General features: G+C 43.0%; 1 protein-coding gene across 2 annotated transcripts in view; it reads right to left on the reverse strand.

Moving 5' to 3' along the window:
• Senp5 (SUMO specific peptidase 5) overlaps positions 1-8,307 on the reverse strand; it is a 44,988-nt gene extending 36,681 nt beyond the window's left edge. For both annotated transcript variants that reach the window (XM_045151287.1, XM_045151286.1), the window contains exon 1: positions 8,188-8,307. The gene's annotated coding sequence lies outside the window, so the exon portion shown is untranslated. The remainder of the gene's footprint in view (positions 1-8,187) is intronic.
• Between the last annotated feature and the right edge of the window lie 12,254 nt (positions 8,308-20,561).

Consider the following 20,561-nt stretch of genomic DNA (forward strand, 5'->3'; position numbering starts at 1 on the left):
TTTTGAGAGAGAGAGAGAGCACGCCAATGAGAATGGGTGCGCCAGGGCCTTCGGCCACTGGGGACGAATTCAATATGCATGCACTCCCTGTGCACATGTGACTTTGTGTGCCTGTGTCACTGTACATCTGGCTGCATGAGACCTAGAGATTCAGACTTGAGTTCTTGGGCTTTGGAGGCAATCACCTTAACCACTAAGCCATCTCTCCAGCCCTGTTTGTTTTGTTTTTGAGGCAGGGTCACACTAGCACAGGCTGGCCTGGAATTCACAGTGATTCTCTATCTCCACCACACAAGTGCTAGGGTAAAGGCATTTGAAACCATGCAGCCCCAAAGTCCTTTTTTTTAAAAAAAAAAATTTTTTTAGTATTTATTTATTTATTTGGAGACAGAGAATGACACATCACAGCCTCTTGCTGCTGCCAATGAACTCCAGATGAGGTGCCACTTTGTGCATCTGATTTTACATGGGCACTGAGAAATTTAACCCAGGCCATCAGACATTCCAAGCAAGTACCTTTTACCACTAAGCTATCTCCCCATCCGTAAAATGCTATTCTTAAAAGTGACTTTAGGGCTGGAGAGATGGCTTAGTGGTTAAGTCACTTGCCTGTAAAGCCAAAGGACCCAGGTTCAGTTTCCCAGGACCTACGTAATCACAAAGTGGTACATACATCTGGAGTTTCTTTGCAGTGGCTGGAGGCCATGGTGTACCTATTCTTTCTCTATCTCATAATTTAATTTTTTTTTAAAAGGGGGTCTTTATAGGACTGGGTGTGATGGTACACACCTTCAATCCCAGCACTCAGGAGGAAGGGGTAGTAAGATCACTGGTAGTTCAAGACCACCCGTACACTATATTAGTGAATTTCAAGTCAGCCTGGGCTAGAGTGAGACCCTACCTTGGGGGAAAAAATGACTTTAACAACCAAGAATCACCAGCCTGCTAAGGTTAAAAAGTAGCAAGCTAAGCTAAAAAAAAAAAAAAAAAAAGTCTGGAAAGATGGCTCAGCTGTTAAGCCTGCGAAGTCTGAGGGCCCATGTTGACTCTCCAGGTCCCACATAAGCCAGACACATAGGGCGATGCAAGCACGAAAGGTTGTACATGCATCAGTGGCTGGAGGCCTTGGCATGCTAATTCTCTCCTCTTTCCCTCATTAAAAAACAAAAACAAAAACAAAATAGCTGACATAAAGCTGGAAAAAGCCACACAGCATGCAGTTCCATGTATGAGGAGAAATCACCAGTGAAGATACTCAACAGTGGACACTGCAAGCCTTAAATTTGGCCAGGCAGGCCAAATGAGCCAACAGGTGCAATAGTGGCACGTCTGTTATAGGGGAAACCAACCCCTCTCTTAATTGGATTACAGGCCCACTCCATGGAAGGGAATACATCCCTGATACTGAAAACCTACAACAGGGGTAGTCCTGAGCCCTAGGGGTGTAATGTCTGCTGGCGTTTGGCTAAATGTATATATTGTGCTCACCAAAGTGCCCAGTAAGCACTTCTCTTAATGTTCATACCCATATATTAATGCTAGTCTCACTTTTGGTTAGAGAAGCTTCTCTTTTCAGATGGCAGTGACCTTGGGATGACTCAGTAGGCATCTGAAGAAGTGACAGAGGAGTGCTCAACACTGCCATATCTCTATCACACCTTCCAAGGCTCAGGGTCCATTTTGGAAGAGGTGGAGGAAAGAATGTAAGAGCCAAAGGAAGGGTAGGACCCCTTACAATGTGCTCCTCCATACAAAAAATGACCTGGATATCCATGACCTCACAGTGCCTGACACTACTACACAAGACCATCATAAGAGGAGGAAAAGATCATGACATCAAAATAAAAGAGAGACTGATTGAGAGGGGCAGGGGATATGATGGAGAGTGGAGTTTCAATGGGGAAAGGGGGGGAGAGAGGGAATTACCTTGGGATATTGTTTACAATTATGGATGTTGTCAATAAAAAAATTAATAAAAAAGGCAGTCTGTTGGGCTTGCCTCAAAAGAAAAAAAAGTAGGAAGATTTGCAAGCTAGTGCATTTAACCACTAAGCCATCTCCCCAGCCCCCAAAACCCTTTTCTTAAAAATGACTTTAGACATTCAATCCCAGAAAGTGGGAGACAGAGGTAGGAGGATGGCCAGAAGTCTGAAGCCACCCTGAGTGAATTGTAGTGCAACCTGGGCTAGAGGAAGACCTTACCTTGAGAAACAAACAAATAAATGACTTTAGGGGCTGAAGAGATGGTTCAGTGGTTAAGGCACTTGCCTGCAAAGGCTAAGGACTCAGGTTTGATTCCCCAGTACCCACATAAGCCAGATGCACAAGGTGGCATCTGGAGTTCATTTAGAGTGGTTAGAGATCCCTGCATACCCATTCTCTCTATATGCCCCTTTTCATTTAGTGGTTAAAGGCACTTTCTTGCAAAGCCTGCTGGCCCTGGTTTGATTCCCCAAGCCAAGTGCTTTGCTAGCAAGTGCCTTTAACCACTGAACGATTTTCCCAGCCTAATGACTATTTTTTTCACCTTTTTTTTTTCCCCCCCAGTGGGCCTACCACTAAGCTATGCCTCTAGCCTACTATATTTCCAATCGATAATATAAACACACTGAAAACCACAAAAAAATTACCCAAAGTGACTCTGGAAAACATTCTGACTATATGCTCAACAGCTAATGACAAAGACACTACACAAATGTTACACAGTGGGCAGCTATTTCCTTCCCATTGAAGTCAGTTATTAGTTAATTATGATCTGCAGGAGGAGAGCTAAGTTTTTCACCACTGGAGAAACATTCATTAAAACAATGAGAAAGAGACAAGTGGCAGACAGAGCTGGAGGGTTCAGTGGGTAAAGCGCTTGTGTGCAAGCATGAGACCCTGAGCCACAAGCCCCAGCGTGCATGTCAAAGGCTGTATATGGTAGTGCGCACTAGTAACCCCAGCACTGGGGAAGGGCAGACGGAATCCCTGGGGCTGCTTAAAGAAACTGATGAGCCCTTCATGGTGACTCCAGTTTGTAATTCCAGCATCTGGAGGCTAAAGTAGGAGGATCAGGAGTTCAAGGTCATCCTTGGCTAGACAGTAAATTGAAAGGCAACCCAGCCCCAAATAAAGGGAAGAGGAGGAGAACAGAGGGATGAGAGAAAGATGAGACAAAGGGAGGCCAGTGGAGGAAGAAATGGCTGAGTTCAGAGTTCCAGAGCTGGGACAGAGAAAGCACAAGACAGATGAGCCTGGAAAATCACCATGGTGCCAGAAAGCACCCAGGGCTCAGAAAGTAAGGACACATCACTTGAAGATGCAAAGTGGCCAAAAAAAACCAACCAACCAACCAACCATGGACCAACTAGCATATGAGTTAAAACCCCAAATAACAAATATTTAGTAATTTTAAAGCTGATAAAGGGCTGGAAAGATGGTTCAGCAGTTAAAGGCACCTGCTAGTAAAGCCTGAAGACTTTGGTTCAATTCCACAGTATCCACATAAAGCCAAAGGGGTACATGTGTCACGAATTTGTTTCCAGTGGCAAGAGACCCTGGCATGCCCATACTTTCTCAAATTTATAGGTGTGTGTGTGTATAATTTATATATATACACACATATATATATATAAAAGAATGTTTTTTAAAAAGACTCATTTAACTTTTTTTTGATTTTTCAAGGTAGGATCTCACTCTGCCTCAGGCTGACCTGGATTTAACTCTGTACTCTCAGGGTGGCCTTGAACTCATGGCTATCCTCCTACCTCTGCCTCCCAAGTGCTGGGATTAAAGATGTGCATCACCACCTGCCTTTCTTTTTTTTTTTTTTTTTTTGGTTTTTCTGAGGTAAGGTCTCATTGTAGCTCAGGCTGACCTGGAATTCACTATGTAGTCTCAGGGTGGCCTCAAACTCAGTGAACTTCCTACCTCCGCCCCCCCCAAGTGCTGGGATTAAAGGCATGCACCACCATGCCCTCATTTAACTTTTTAAAAACAAAATAAAAGCCAGGTGTGCTGGCGGTTCACACCCTTAGTCCTAGCACTGGGGAAGACCTAGGTGGGAGGATCCCATGACTTCAAGGACAGCCCTGGTGTGCTACAAGCAAGATCTTGGGCTGAGGAGATGGCTCAGTGGTTAAAGCCACTTGCTTCCAAAATGAGTTCAAGGTAAGCCTGGATTTGTCCTCAAAAATAAATAAATATATATTTTTTAAAAAGCTGACAAAATAAGGTATAACTCTTCCCTACACAGAATTTCACATAATAAATATAGAAGAGCCATGTGTGGTGGCGTACTCCTTTAATCCCAGCACTTGGAAGGCAGAGGCAGGAGGATCACTGAGAGTTCAAGGCCCTGAGACCACACAGTAAATTCCAGGTCAGCCTGGGCTAGAGGGTGACCTTACCTTGAAACCTCCCCTCCCAAATAAAATAGATCTGCAACTTCTCTAAGAAATAACTGACTGGGCTAGCTATGGTTCCAATTGTCTAATACAAGTCTTTTTTGGAAAGCTTAGACAGGAAGTTCAAGGACAGCGTGCACTGCATGGCAAGGCCCTGCCTTGAAAAATAACTAAGAGGAGAAACTAGAGAAAAAAAAGTAGAACTGAAAATAAATTTTAAAATTTTGAAAGGAGAACTGTCGTACAGAGTTCTAAGGGAAATTATTTTCAATATGGAATTTGTTATGTTTTACAAAGCTTCTCAGCTGGGCATGATGGAAACACTTTTAATTCCAAGGGCCCAGGAGGCTGAGGTAGAAGGACTGAAGTGAGTCTCAGGCCAGTCTGAGAAAGACAAAAAAGGGTTTCTGGAGGGCTGAGTTGTAGGTTAGTTGTAAATTTATTATGCTTGAGGCCCCAGGTTCAGTCTCCACTAGGGTGAACAGAGGGGATTGTTAGGATTAAAAAACAAACATTTCTCAGGCAACATGTGAAACCTAGATACAATACAAATGAAGTGTCACATTTCAAGTTTATAGAGGCTCAGCCCAACGACCTTACTAGGTTTTTTCTCTTGCTTTCCTAACAAGCAACCTTGAGTCAGTCAGTTCTAGCTCAAGCTTCATAGTGAGTAAACCCATACGGGAAAACAAGTCCTCTTAAGGAGTCTTTTTATTCATCTCCTTCCTCTCTCCCTCCTTACTTTTCAGGACAGTACTTGATTTTGAACTTACTAGCTAATCCAGGCTGGCCTAAAACTCATAGGAATCCTCCAGCTTTAGCCTCTTAGTGCTGAGATTACAGGCCTAAGTCACTACTTCTGGCTGAAATTTCTTGATGTTGCTTAGATTTTGTTGCTGAAATTACATACATATTGTCTTTCTATTTGTATATGATCATTACCTATCATTATTCTTTTTAAAAAATATTTTATTTATTTGAGAAAGAAGCAGAGCGTGAGAGAATGAATGAATGGGTGTGCCAGGGCCTTTAGCCCTGCAAACAAACTCCAGACGTATGTACCACCTTGTACATCTGGCTTATGTGGGTCCTGGTGAATCGAACCTGGGTCCTTTGGCTTTGCAGGCAAGTGCCTTAACCATTAAACCATCTCCCCAGCCTATCTATCATTATTCTACCGATTGATCCATCCATCCATCAATCATCTATATATAAGGCAGGGTCCTGCGCAGCCCAGACTTGCCTGGAACTGGCTGTGTAGCCAATAATCTTGAACTTCTGAACCTGAATGCTGAAACTTCAGGTGTGTACCACCATTCCTGGCTTATGCAGAACTAGGGATAAAATGCAAGATTTCTTGCATGCTAGGCAAGTACTCTACCAAATTAAGCCATATTCCTGACCCAAGATCATATTACTTCTTATAAATTGTTATTTGGTTTTTTGTTTGTTTTTCGAGGTAGGGTCTCCTTTCAGCCCAGGCTCACCTGGAACTCACTATGCAGTCTCAAGATGGCCACGCTCATGACTATCCTCTTACCTCTGCCTCCAAAAGTGCTGAGATTAAAGGCGTGTGCCACCATGCCTAGCTTTTTGATAGGTTTTTATAACCTTTCAAGAACCAAGGAAATAGGGGGCGTGGTAGTGCACACCTTTAATTCCAGCACTCAGGAGGCAGAGGTAGGAGGATCCTTGTGAGTTTGAGGCCAGCCTGGGACTACAGAGTGAGACCCAGGCCAACCTGTGCTAGGGTAAGACTGTACCTCGAAAAAACAAAGACAGAAAAACCATGGAAACATTATCATTTATGCGTATTTTAGGTCGCCTGTGGTAGTGTATGTCTATAATCCCAGTACTCAGGAGGCTGAGGTCATATGAGCAAGATAAGAAACCATGGATTAAGAACAAGCAAACAGCCAGATGTGGTGGCACACACCTTTAATCCCAGCATTGGAGAGGGAGAGGTAGGAGGATCACTTTGAGTTCAAGGCCACCCTGAGACTACATAGTAAATTCCAGGTCAGCCTGGGCTAGAGTAAGACCCTACCTCAAAAAAACCCACAAAAAAGAAAAAAAGAACAAGCAAACATATGGCCACCTCTATCAGAAGTCCACTGTACCTCACCCCACCCATGGCCAAATATTTTCACATCAAAGGAAGTACAATGAAGTGTGTACTTGACATAGTGAATTGTAGCCAACACCATTCCTTACTGAGGCAAGGAATACAACCTTAGTCTGCCTAAAGAGCAAGTGCTACTCATCAAGACACTTTCTTCCTCTCTCCTCTGATTTGGTGTACAGTATACAACAGAGTGGGGAACATTCCCTCTACTACACAGGAAGGCTTAACTCCTCAAATTAACTTAAAAATTGTAAACTGGGCGTGGTGGCACACATCTTTAATTTATGCTGAGGTAAGAAGGATCACTGTCAGCAAAAGCCCCTGGGACAGCCGCAGCTACAGTGAAACTGTGCCTTAAAAAAAAAAAAAAAAAAGTTAAGTGCAACGCCTAATGACCTGTGCTCTGTTCCCCAGTACCCACATAAAGCTAGGTGCACTAAGTGGCACATGTATTTGGAGTTAAGTTTGCAGCGGCTGGAGATCCTGGCCTACCCATTCTAATTCTGTCTCTCTTCTATCTGTCTCTGCTTGTAAATTAAAAAAAAAAAATTAGCAAAGTATTGAGGGCTGGAGAGATGGCTTAGCGGCAAAGCCGAAGGACCCAGATTAGATTCTCTGGTATCCACTTAAAGTCGACACACAGGGTGGCACCTGTGTGTGGAGTTCATTTGCACTGGCTAGAGGCCTTGGCGCGCCCATTCTCTCTTTCAAATAAGTAAATAAATAACATATGAGGGGGAGGGACTCCTTTTCAAGTGGGCCAATGAGTCCACTAAGTATCTCCTAGATTAACAGCCAACTGCACAAAAGCTGCCTTAGATAAAGCGGAAAAAGTTGGTTTAAGTTATTGTTCACATACCAATTATCAATGAACATGACCTATCTGGCTGGCTAGGAGAGATTTTCTTCCTGATGTTATTCACCCAAAGCACAGACCGCAGACAAGTTCTGATCACACACGATCTGATACCCTGCTGCATCCCAAGCTTATTCTGGATAAATGGCAAAAATACCATCATAAGGAACCAACCAAGTACTCCAAATATTCTTAAACGGTGTCTTATGTAGTTTTCCACAACACCCATTCATTTCTCCCCATCACTTTGTAAATGTTAAGAAAACCCCGCTGGGCAGGCGGTGAATTTGACCCACAGGATCAAACGGGTTCGTGCAGCACTTCAACTGGGCTTCTAGGCCTCCAAAGTGCAAGCTCCCACGTCCTTCGTGTGCAAACAGGGTTCATGCTACGCTGCCCAGCAGACAGGAGAGAGAGAGGGGGGGAGGGGGAGGCCCTCCACGACCCCTCGAGTCCAAGTACTTCCAGCCCTTCCCCCGAAAGCGTCTCGTGAGCGTGGTGGGCAGGAAGCAAGCAGAGCTGTAGGAAGAAAATCCAGAGACTTCCAGGATGCACGGGGCCCGGAGCAGCGTTCTTCCCCCCCGCCGGCTCCGGGAAGGGAAGGGAAGGGAAGGGAAGAGGCGGCGGGGGCTCGTGCTGTCAGGTCTGCGATGCAAGCTTCGGATCCGGGAGCAAGAAAGGCGGCGGTGGCCGCCGACGAGCTCCTCCCCGGGGCTCGCAGCGAGCGGTGGGGGAGGGCCCGGCTCGGGGCCTCCGGGCGCTGAGCTGGCGCGGGCCGTGTCTGCCCGGGCCATCGCCGCCCCCGAGCCCCGGCTTACCTGCGTTCCTCGCGCCTGCCACCGCCTCACCCTGCGGCCCCTCCCGGACGCCGGGGCCGCGGCCTCCCCTTCCTCGCCCACGTCCACGCCCACGCCGGGGAGAACCCGGCCAGCGACGGGCTGTCCGGCCTACTCGCGGCCGCCACCGGCGCCCCAGCTTCCTCCCGAGCCGCGAGCGCGTCACCGCCTTCCGTGCCCTTCCGCCCGTAGCCCCGCCCACACCCCGTGCGGGGGGCGTGGCCAAGGGAGCCGGCTGGGGGTCGGGGTGGGGCCCGAGCAGGAACCTGGTGCAGCGCGTCACCTGCCTGGGATTTGGACTAACAGCGATGGGGAAATTGCAGGAGCTCAGCAAAGCAGGTTTCAAACTTCTGGCCATTCCACTCATCCAGCTTTTTTTTTGTTGTTAAATTAATTAATTAATTTGAGAGAAAGAGAGAGAGGTGGATAGAGGAAATGGGTGTCACTGCAAACAAACTCCAGACTCTTGGTGCCACCTTGTGCATGTGGTTTGCATGGGCACTGGAGAATTGAACCTGGGTACCCGGGTCTCTAGGCTTCTTAGGCAAGTGCCTTAAATGCTAAGCCATCTCTCCAGCCCCAGCTTTTTTTTCTTTTCCTCTTCTTTTTTTTTTTTTTTTTGGTTTTTGGTTTTTGGTTTTTCGAGGTAGGATCTTGCTGACCTGGAAGGAAGTCTCAGGCTGGCCTTTGAACTCACAGTGGGTCCTCCTACCTCAGCCTCCCCAAGTGCTGGGATTAAAGGCATACACCACCACGCCCAGCTCTCCTCCAGGTTTTTACTACCTAGAAAGCTAAAACTGACCACAGCTGATACACGCCCTGCCCTCCATTGAGCACTTCCCTTTTGCCAACATCATAAACGTTCTAGGGGCCGGGCGTGGTGGCACATGCCTTTAATTCCAGCATTTGGGAGGCAGAGGTAGGAGGATCGCCATGAGTTCCATGAATTCCAGGTCAGCCTGGGCTAGAGTGAGTCCCTACCTCGAAAAACCAAAAAAATAAATAAATAAAAAATAAAAAAAAGAAACAAATCAAAAACGTTCTAGGGGCTAGAGAGATGGCTTAGCCGCTAAAGACGTTTGCTTGTAAGCCTGCTGGTCCAAGCTCGACTCCTTAGCACCCACGTAAAGCCAGATGCAAAGTGGCACACCTATCAAAATCCTAAAGTGCCTATAGCAGGGAGAATCTGGGAACTCAAACAAGTTACAGTGGTGCACATGAAGTCAAGCAGCAAATAAATAAACAAGGGATACCAGTCCCAAGAAAGGCAGAGGGAAAAGGACAAACACTCCGAGGTTGTCTTCAGACCTTCACATATTCACCATGGCATGTTCGTGCCCACAACCACACATACACAATAAAAATGTGGCTAATCTTAATCTTAATTAAGATGCACATGAAAATAATACTAGGTTATTACATTTCTTACCTTTCTAAGCCAAGATTTTTTACTTTTATTTTATTATTTATTTATTCATTTATTTATTTTTTTTGAGATAGGATCTCACCATAGCCCACGCTGACCTGGAACTACTCTGTACTCTCAAGCTGGCCTCGAATTTACAGTGATCCTTCTACTTCTGCCTCCAGAGTGCTGGGATTAAAGGCATGTGCCACCATGCCCATCTCCAAGTTTTCATAGTTATTTCACTTTTATAGAAACTTCAATGAACTCTTGTAGTTACCTTCATGTTGCTGGGACAGAACACCTGAACAAGAGCCATTAATGGGAGGAAAGTTTATTTTGGCTTGTAGTCTTGAGGGGAAGCTTCATGATATCAGGGAAAGCATGGCATGAGCAGAGGCTGGACATCATCTTCTTGCAGAATGGGAGGAAAACAGAAACAGCTCTGGCTATAACACCCCTAAGCCCACCCCCAGCAAGGCTCCACCTACCAAATTGGCATCAGCTGAATACCAAGCTTCAAAACTCATGAGTTTGTGCTAAAGAGATGGTTCAGCATTTAAGGCATTTGCTTGTAAAGCCTAACAACCAGAGTTCAATTCCCCAGTACCCATGTAAAGCCAGATGCACAAAGTGGTGTGGTGCATGCCTCTGGAGTTTATTTGCAGTGCCTAGAGGCCCTGGAGTATGCATTCTCTCTCTATATATATGCTGGGTGTGGTAGTATACATGCCTTTAATTCCTGCACTCAGGAGGCAGAGGTAGGAGGATCACTAAGTTCGAGAACAGCCTGAGACTACATAGTGAATTCTAGGTCATGAGTGTATGGAATTAGGGGCATGTGCCAAGATTCTAGTATTCTAGAGTGCCACCACCTTGGCAGTCTGAGAGGGTTTTTTTTTTTTTTTTTTTTTTTTGGTTTGGTTTGTTTTTTTCGAAGTAGGGTCTTGCTGTAGTCCAGGCTGACACTTGGAATTCACTATGTAGTCTCGGGCTGGCCTCAAATTCACAGCAATCCTCCCACCTCTGCCTCCCAAGTGCTGGATTAAAGACATGTGCCATCATGTCTGTTCTGAGGTATTTTTTTTTTAATTATTTATTTATTTATTTGAGAGCGACAGACACAGAGAGAAAGACAGATAGAGGGAGAGAGAGAGAATGGGCGTGCCAGGGCTTCCAGCCTCTGCAAACGAACTCCAGATGCATGCGCCCCCTTGTGCATCTGGCTAACGTGGGACCTGGGGAACCGAGCCTCGAACCGGGGTCCTTAGGCTTCACAGGCAAACGCTTAACCGCTAAGCCATCTCTCCAGCCCTGAGGTATTTTTTTAAATTAAGAGTTTAAAAATTATTTATTTATTTGAGATACAGAGAGGGGAAAAGGCAGAGAGAAAAAGAGAGAGAATGGGCACAACAGGGTTTCTAGCCACTGCAAATGAAATCCAGATACATGTACCACTTTGTGCATCTGGCTTTATGTGGGTCACAAGGAATCGAACCTGGTCCTTTGGCTTTTTCCAGCAAGCACCCTAACCGTTAAGATCTCTCCAGCCCTGGAGGCATTTTGATTAAGCTTGCAATTTAAGCCTCAAGCATCCTGCTGAAGGAGGTGTCACTGGGGGGCGGATCTTAAATCCAGTATTAAGGTGTGTCCAGAATCCTGGGAGCTCTGGCTGTTTATGTTTACAGGCTGTTTGGTGGTGGTTCTCTGTTATAAATCTATAGAAGTGAGCCAGCCTCTTCTACCCCAGTGGAATGTCCCCTGGATTCTGTAAGCCTAAAATAAACCTTTTCCTCTCATAAGCTGCCTCTCTCTGGTCAGGTTTTTGTCCCAGTAAAGAGAAAGTAGCTGCAATGCCTGGCACGCACAGACTCATAGGGTCAGGCCCCCTCCACCCCACACACAAAGCCAACCTGTTTTCTTTCTCTGCGTATGGCTTGATATCTTTGTGGCATGCTGAGCAGAGAACACCCCTTGTTCTGAGTCATATTTCTTTTAGACATATTCCTTTTAAAGCTAGATATCTCTCTCTCTCTCTCTCAATCATATATATGATCTTGCTTCTTTTCTCTGAGGTAATCATTCTTCTGTATGCAAGGGCTCATGTTTTCTGAGATCTTTCCTCTGTCCAGCCTCATGAGTATGGATGCTTTAATGACAATGCCTGCCAGCTCTGTCTTTAACTTGCCTACCTAACTAATGCAATTCATTTGAGCATGTCCAATTCCAGATGGCTTTTATAATTACCGGTTATCCTTTCAGTAACCATTTTTAAAGAAGAAGTGAGAGCAAGAGGGAAAGAGAGAGAGGGAGAGCATGAGAGAGAGAGAAAGAATTGGTGCTTGTGGTGGTTTGGTTCGGGTGTCCCCCATAAACTTTAGGTGTTCTGAATTCTAGGTTCCCAGTTGATGGAGATTTGGGAATTACTGCCGTCTGGAGGGAGTGTATTGTTTGGGGGTGGACTTATGGTTGTTACAGCCAGTTTCCCCAAGCCAGTGTTTGGCACACTCTTCTGTTGCTATTGTCCACCTTATGTTGGCCAGGGGGTGATGGCCACCCTGTGCTGATGCCTTTGTTTTCCCCTGCCATTGTGGAGCTTTCCCTTGAGCATATGAGCCAAAATAAACCTCTTTTTCCCCCCACAAGCTGCCTTTGGTCAGGTGATTTCTACCAGCAATGCGAACCTGATTGCTACAGTGCTCTAGGGCCTCAGCCATTGCAATTGAATTCCAGAAGCTTGTGCCACCCAGTGGCATGTGCGACCTTGCACTTGCATCTGGCTTATGTGGGATCTGGAGAGAGCTTGAACATGGGTCCTTGGATTTTGCAGGCAAGTGTCTTAACCACTAAGCCATCTCTCCAGCCCTCAGTAACCATTTTGATTCTTATATCCACAGGCTACTCCTTAGTCCATCTACTACCATCTAGATGACCACTCATCATGCCACATGGACATTCTCATCCTCCTAGTGTGGAAACACTCAGACATCCCAAGTTGGAGAGTTTCTGATTCCATGTGTGGTAGTTTAAATGTATGTCCCCCAAAAGATTCAGGAGTATTATTCAAGCTTGTAATTTGGTGTCACTGTGGATCTTCAGTCCAGTCCTAAGGTGTCTGGGGAGGATCTGGAATTTCCAGCTCAAGATATGCAAAGTGCCCAAATTTTGCCTGGGTTCCTGGAGTGTGCTTGCTTATGGTATTTGTGGCGACTTTTTTCTATACTTGGATCTGGGAAAGGGGGCCATCTTTTTCTGCCATTATGAAACTTCCCTTGGATCAATAAGCTTCAATAAATCCCTTCCTTCCATAACTATGCCTGGTTTGGAAGTTCATTCCAGCAACATGAGGCTGACCATGACACCATGTAACCCCAATTCAGCACCAAGCAGTTAAATGTATGATCATGCCATTTCATCATCCCAAGAGGGTTCCCACCTGCCTTTCTATCCCCTTTTCTGTAAAGTTCTATCTCTGTTCTATCATGTAGACAAAAAGTCTGGAAATGAGTCAGGCATGGTGGCTTATGCTTTTAAATCCAGCATTTAGGAAGTTGAGGTGGGAGGATCACTGTGAGTTTGAGGCCAGTATGGGCTACATAATGAGTTCCAGGTCAGCTTAGGCTAGAATGAGACTCTGCCTCAAAAACAACAGCAACCAAAAATGCTGGAAATGCAGTGTTTCAAGAGACCTGTCTCTTCATCCCTTCCCCCTCTTTCCCCCTTCCCACCAGCTATGCTCCACTAGGTCTGTTGTGGCAATTGGGTAAACCCAGTTACAGCTGGGGTGAGAGGAAGGATTATCTCTGCCCCTCTCATTCAGTACCCTGTCATGGTCCCAAGCAAGGACTCTCCCTCACAGTGCAATTTCCTTCCTCCTCTCCCTGAAAACCATTGAGACCCTCTCCTTCCCCTTACCTAGCATTCTAGACCTTCTTCCATTTTTGTTTCAGATCCTGCCATTTTCTCTTGGACCCAAGAAACAATTCGTCTCCCATCTCCTCTATCTCAAACACTGAACCTGACACCATTAATGATCTCGAGGGAAGTTCAGGATATCTTCTCTCTTCCCAGGCCCAGGGATAGGACTCAGGACCATTCTTAGGGTCAGGAATTAAAGTCCTGTTACCCCAGCCCTTTATTGTATAGGTTTTGACAACAAGGGAAGAGTTCAGCCCTTTTTCCTTCTAACCTTGCTAATGATTTGAATTAGATTTTGCCCCATATTATTTTTATTGTAGAAATATAAAAGTTTGGATTTCAATGAGCTTCTTTAACTTTGGGCTAATGTATTTCATCAACTTCCGGACATTCTCAACAATATTTTCTTCAAATGCAATACATATCTGTCTGTATATTTTATTTTGGCTGAAGTCAGGTACAGAGATAGGTCATTTTCCTTGACCTTTCCTCTTAAGCCACCTTGGATTCACATAAGAACAAAACCAGCAGCACAGACCATGGCCCCACAAAGGCAAGGGTAATTCTCTATGAAAACAAAGCTATACCTTGCAGCAAAAGTAACTGTTTTCTAGAAACAAGATGGATCCCCTCAAGTGTTTCCACCAGCAAGGACTATGGAGCAGCTTGCAGCAGTAGATCTGGAAAAAGATCAGACAGGCCATACGTCAGCTAGGACTACTTAATTATGCATCCCTTTTTCTTCTTGCCCCAATTCTTCCTCTCTTTAAGCTGAAAGATCACATCAGCATCCTGAAGACAGACTAGGGTCATTAGTGTGTCTCTAGGGGTTATGGTCTGGACTGGATATTTACAAGTTCAATAGAAGATTTTCTCTAAAAGTTAACTCAGAGGACACAGTTTGCCTTAATGTACATGTACCATTATGAGATAGATTGGCACACTGGCCCTAGTTATAGGATGTGCTTCAGGATGTGTTTGCTCACAGAATGGCAGTTACTTAGGGTTTCCAGGGGGCTATAGGTTAGAATGGCCAGTTACTTTGTTGGAAGAGAGGTGTATATGCAGTTTGATCAGGTGAGGGTCCCACAGCTTTTGCTGGCAGATTGCTCATGGTCCTGGCATCTCTAACATCCTGATGTCTCCATGGCAACTTGGGGCACACCCTCACACAGCAGTCTCACAGGATATCCTCGCGGGTGTTCTGACCCTGCTTCACAATGCGTTGCCTCAGTGGCTCTCTCTGGAACCATGTTTCAATTAGTCCATGACCTATGCATCTTACATGTTTCTTTTTTTTTTAAATCTTTTTTTAAAATCTTTTTTATTTTTATTTATTTGAGAGTGACAGAGAAAGAGGGAGAGAGAGAGGGAGGGAGAGAATGGGCGCGCCAGGGCTTCCAGCCACTGCAAACGAACTCCAGACATGTGCGCCCCCTTGCGCATCTGGCTAACATGGGACCTGGGGAATTGAGCCTCGAACTGGGGTCCTTAGGCCTCACAGGCAATCGCTTAACTGCTAGGCCATCTCTCCAGCCCTTACATCTTTCATTGTTTCAAAACCAGTACAGCGTGGGCAATGCTACCGAGTTCTGCTATAAGATCAGGATGAAGCCAGGTGCCCATGGAGCACAGCTTTAATGGTCTCCATATGCTGACCTTGGGGAGCTGAGATCTCATGCAGCACTCTCTCTTCAGACCCTTTTGCTTCTAGAAGGATTTCCATTAGTTTTATGTTGAGCCTTCAGAGGGATGGATCACACCCCCGGGGTCCCTTTCCTGTTATCCTAGTGCTGACCTACTGGCTTATCTTTTTTATTTTTTTTTAAATATTTATTTGTTAGAGAGTGTGTGTGTGTGATAGAGAGAGAATGGGTATGTCAGGGCATCCTGCCACTGCAAAGGAACTCCAGACACTTGTGGCACTTTGTACATACTTCTAAGGAAATGAGATGAGTCCTTCAGATATATGCCTAGGAGTGCTATAGCTGGATCATATGGTAGATCAATCTTTAGCTGTTTTAGGAACCTCCACACTGATTTCCACAATGGCTAGACCAGATTGCATTACCACCAGCAAGCAGTGTAGGAGGGTTCCTCTTTTTCCACATCCCCGCCAACATTTATGATCATTTGTTTTCATGATGGTGGCCAATCTGACAGGAGTGAGATGGAATCTCAATGTAGTTTTAATCTGCATTTCCCTGATAACTAGTGACATAGAACATTTTTTAGGTGCTTATATGACATTTGTATTTCTTCCTTTGAGAACTCTCTACTTAGCTCCATAGCCCATTTTTTGATTGGCTTGTTTGATTCCTTATTATTTAACTTTTTGAGTTCTTTGTATATCCTAGATATTAATCCTCTATCAGATATATAGCTGGCGAAGAGTTTTTCCCATTCTGTAGGTTGCCTCTTTGCTTCTTTCACTGTGTCCTTTGCAGTGCAAAATCTTTGTAATTTCATGAGGTCCCGGTGATTAATCTGTGGTTTTATTGCCTGAGCAATTGGGGTTGTATTCAGAAAGTCTTTGCCAAGACCAGTATGTTGAAGGGTTTCCCCTACTTTTTCCTCTAGCAGTTTCAGAGTTTCGGGTCTGATGGTAAGCTCTTTAATCCATTTGGACTTAATTCTTGTGCATGGAGAGAGAGAAGACTATTTTCATTCTTCTACAGATACATATCCAGTTTTCCCAACACCACTTGCTGAAAAGGCTGTCTTTTCTCCAAAGAATATTTTTGGCATTTTTATCGAATAGCAGGTGGCTGTAGCTACTTGGGCTTACATCTGGGTCCTCTATTCTGTTCCACTGATCTACATGTCTGTTTTTGTGCCAGTACCATGCTGTTTTTGTTACTATGGCTCTGTAGTATAGGTTAAAATCAGGTATGGTGATACCACCAGCCTTATTTTTGTTGCTCAGTATTATTTTAGATATTCGAGGTTTTTTGTGATTCCAAATTAATTTTTGGATTGTTTTTTCTATTTCCATGAAGAATGCCTTTGGAATTTTGATAGGGATTGCATTAAATGTGTAGATTGATTTAGGTAAGATTGCCATTTTCACAATATTGATTCTTCCAATCCAGGAACAAGGGATGTTTCTCCACTTTCTAGTGTCTTCTGCAATTTCTTGCTTGAGTGTTTTAAAGTTCTCATTGTAGAGATTCTTTACTTCCTTGGTTAGGTTTATTCCAAGGTACTTTATTTATTTATTTATTTATTTATTTATTTATTTATTTATTTATTTATTTTTGATGCAATTGTGAATGGGAGTGATTCTCTGATTTCATCCTATGTGTGTTTGTTGTTAGCATATATGAAGGCTACTGATTTCTGTGTATTTATTTTGTATCCTGCTACATGGCTGTAGGTTTTTATCAGCTCTAACAGTTTGCGAGTAGAGTTTTTAGGGTCCTTTATGTATAGAATCATGTCATCTGCAAATAATGATAATTTGATCTCTTCTTTTCCTATTTGTATCCCTTTTATGTGTGTCTCTTGCCTCATTGCTATGGCTAAGACTTCCAAAACTATATTAAATAAAAGTGGGGACAGTGGACACCCTTGTCTTGTTCCTGATTTTAGTGGAAAAGCTTCCAGTTTTTCCCCATTTAGTAATATGTTGGCTATAGGCTTGTCATAAATAGCTTTTATTATATTGAGATAGGTTCCTTCTATTCCCAGTCTCTGTAGGACTTTTATCATGAAGGGATGTTGGATTTTGTTGATTGCTTTCTCTGTGTCTAATGAGATGATCATGTGATTTTTATCCTTCAACCCATTTATATAATGTATTACATTTATAGATTTGCGTATGTTGAACCATCCCTGCATCTCTGGGATAAAGCCTACTTGGTCAGGGTGAATGATCTTTTTGATATATTCTTGTATTCTGTTTGCCAATATTTTGTTGAGAATTTTTGCATCTATATTCATGAGGGAGATTGGTCTGTAATTTTCTTTTTTTTTGTTCTATCTTTGCCTGGTTTTGGTATCATGGTGGTGCTGGCTTCATAGAAGGAGTTTGGTAGAATTCCTTCTTTTTCTATTTCCTGGAAAAGCTTAAGAAGCAATGGTGTTACCTCTTCCTTGAAGATCTGGTAAAATTCAGCAGTGAATCCATCTGGGCCTGGGCTTTTTTAGTTGGGAGATTATTGATAACTATTCGGATCTCCATGTTTGTTATAGGTCTATTTAAGTGATTAACCTCATCTTGATTTAATTTAGGTAGATCATATAAATCAAGGAACTCATCCATTTCTTTCAGATTTTCATCACTTTGTGGAGTATATGCTTTTATAGTATGTCCCTATGATTTTTTGAATTTCTCTGGAATCTGTTGTGATGTTGCCTTTTTCTTCTCTGATTTTATTAATTTGTGTCTCTTCTCTCTTTCTTTTGATCACATTTGCTAAGGGTTTATCAATCTTGTTTATCCTTTCAAAGACCCAACTCTGTTTCATTGATACTTTGGATTTTTTTTTTTTTGTTTCTATTTCATTAATTTCTGCCCTAATCTTTATTATTTCTTCCTGTCTGCTGATTTTTGGTTTGCCTTGTTCTTCTTTTTCCAAGGCTTTAAGGTGAAGCATTAGGTCATTTACTTGAGACCTTTCTAATTTCTTAATATAGGCACTTAAGGCTATAAATTTACCTCTTAGAACTGCTTTCATTGTGTCCCAGAGATTTTAATATGTTGTGTTCTCATTATCATTTGACTCTATACATTTTTTGATTTCCTTCTTGATTTCTTCATTGACCCATTCATCATTTAGTAGTGTATTGTTTAGTTTCCATGATTTTGTGTATGCTCTATAGCCTTTCTTGCTACTGATTTGTAGTTTAATTCCATTGTGGTCAGATAGAATACAAGGAATTATTTCAGTTTTCCTGAATTTGTTAAGATTTGCTTTGTGTCCTAATATATAGTCTATTTTAGAGAATGTTCCATGTGCTGCTGAAAAGAATGCATATTCAGCAGCATTTGGATGAAATTTCCTGTATATATCTGTTAGGACCATTCCTTCTATGACCTAATTTAGTCCATATGCCTCTCTTTATTTTTTCCAGGGATGACCTGTCAATTGATGAGAGAGGGGTGTTAAAGTCACCCACCACCACTGTGTTTGGTGTTATCTGTGACCTTAGTTCTAATACTGTTTGTTTGATGAATTTGGGAGCCCCCATGTTAGGTGCATATATGTTTAGGATTATAATGTCCTCCTGTTGGAGTGTGCCCTTAACCAATATAAAGTGACCCTCCTTATCTTTCTTGACTAACGTTGGACTGAATTCTAACTTGTCAGATATTAGGTTAGCAACCCCTGCTTGTTTTCTAGATCCATTTGCTTGAAAAACCGTTTTCCAACCTTTCACCCTAAGATAATGTCTATCCTTTGTAGAAAGGTGAGTTTCTTGGAGACAACAAATTGTAGGACCCTGCTTTTTAACCCAGTCTTCAAACCTATGTCTTTTGGTTGGGGCATTGAGGCCGTTGATATTAAGAGATGTTATTGAAAGGTGTGTATTTATGTTTGCCATTTTTTTTGTGTGTGTATGTGGTTCCTTTTCTACCTTTGCTCTCTTGTGTTAAATAGTATTTGAATATTGCTTGTTTTTTCCAGGTTCCTTATATGTGTGCTTTTCCTTTTCTTCAGCCTGGAGGATTCTATCAAGTATTTTCTGTAGAGCTGGTTTTGTCTTCAAATACTCCTTTAACCTGCTTTTGTCATGGAATATCCTTATTTTTCTGTCTATTTGAATGGATAGCTTTGCAGAATAAAGTAACCTGGGTTGATAGTTGTTATCTTTCAGAACTTCTGGCTTTTATAGTTTGTGTTGAATAATCTGCTGTAATCCTGATGGGCTTGCCTTTGTAGGTAACTTGATTTTTCTCTCTAACTGCTTTCAATATTTTCTCTTTGGTTTGTGTGTTTGGTAGTTTGATTATAATATGGCGAGGAGAGGTTCTTTCCAGGTTTTGTCTGGCTGGGGTTCTAAAGGCTTCCTGTATCTGCATTGGCACCTCATTCCCAATTTGGTGGAAGTTTTCTTCTATGATTTTGTTGAAGACACCTACTATGCATTTGGAGTGGAATTCTTCTCCTTCTACTATGCCCTGAATTCTTATATTTGATCTTTTCATAGTGTCCCCAATGTCTTGAAATTCCCACTCATACTTTTCTATAAGTTTGTCTTTCTCTTTGTTGGACTGCATTAGATCTGCCACCTGGTCTTCTAGCTTAGATATTCTGTCCTCTCCCTCATCCATCCTACTGGTGAGATTTTCTACAGAGTTTTTTATTTCATTAACTGTGTTCTTCATTGCTATTAATTCTGACTAGTTTTTCTTTATTATTTCTATTTCCTTATTTATGTTTTGTATTGCCTTCTTTATTTCATTTAATTGGTGTCCTGCATCTTCTTTGATTTCCTCTTTGAATCCTTTGATTTCCTCTTTGATTTCTTGTTTGATTCCTTTGATTTGTTCTCTGACTTCTTTGAACATATTTACAATCATTCTTTTGAAATCTTTCTCAGGCATTTCCTCTAACTCGTTCTCACTGAGGTCATGTCTGATGCATTAATACTGTTAGGTGGATTTATATTGTTTTTCTTTTTAGTGTTTCTTGTGTTACAATGTATATATTTTTGCATCTTGGATTAAGTTAATGCTTGGATATTCTGCTAGCTGGGTATTTCTTAGCTGTATCAATTGATTTTATGATATATATCTTCAGGGTAGGAGCTTAAGTTGTTAGGTGTGGCTCTTAAGACTCTCAGAGTATCTACAAAGGTGTTCCTAGGGGTTGAGTTTCCCTGCTATGGGAGTATTCAAGTAGGCTGAGTGGAATAAAATACAGGTAGATTCTAAAATTTAACTAAACACTGTACACATTCAATCAAAAACAGCACCAAGTATTTGTGCAAGAGTAGTTATTATAACAAACAGATCCTCTATCAACAGAGAGGTTAAGATTTCTGGTCTGTCGACCGATCCAAGTCAGCTTGTGACCAAGTGAGACCC

This window comes from Jaculus jaculus, chromosome 5, assembly GCF_020740685.1.
Source record: "Jaculus jaculus isolate mJacJac1 chromosome 5, mJacJac1.mat.Y.cur, whole genome shotgun sequence".
NCBI lineage: Eukaryota > Metazoa > Chordata > Mammalia > Rodentia > Dipodidae > Jaculus > Jaculus jaculus.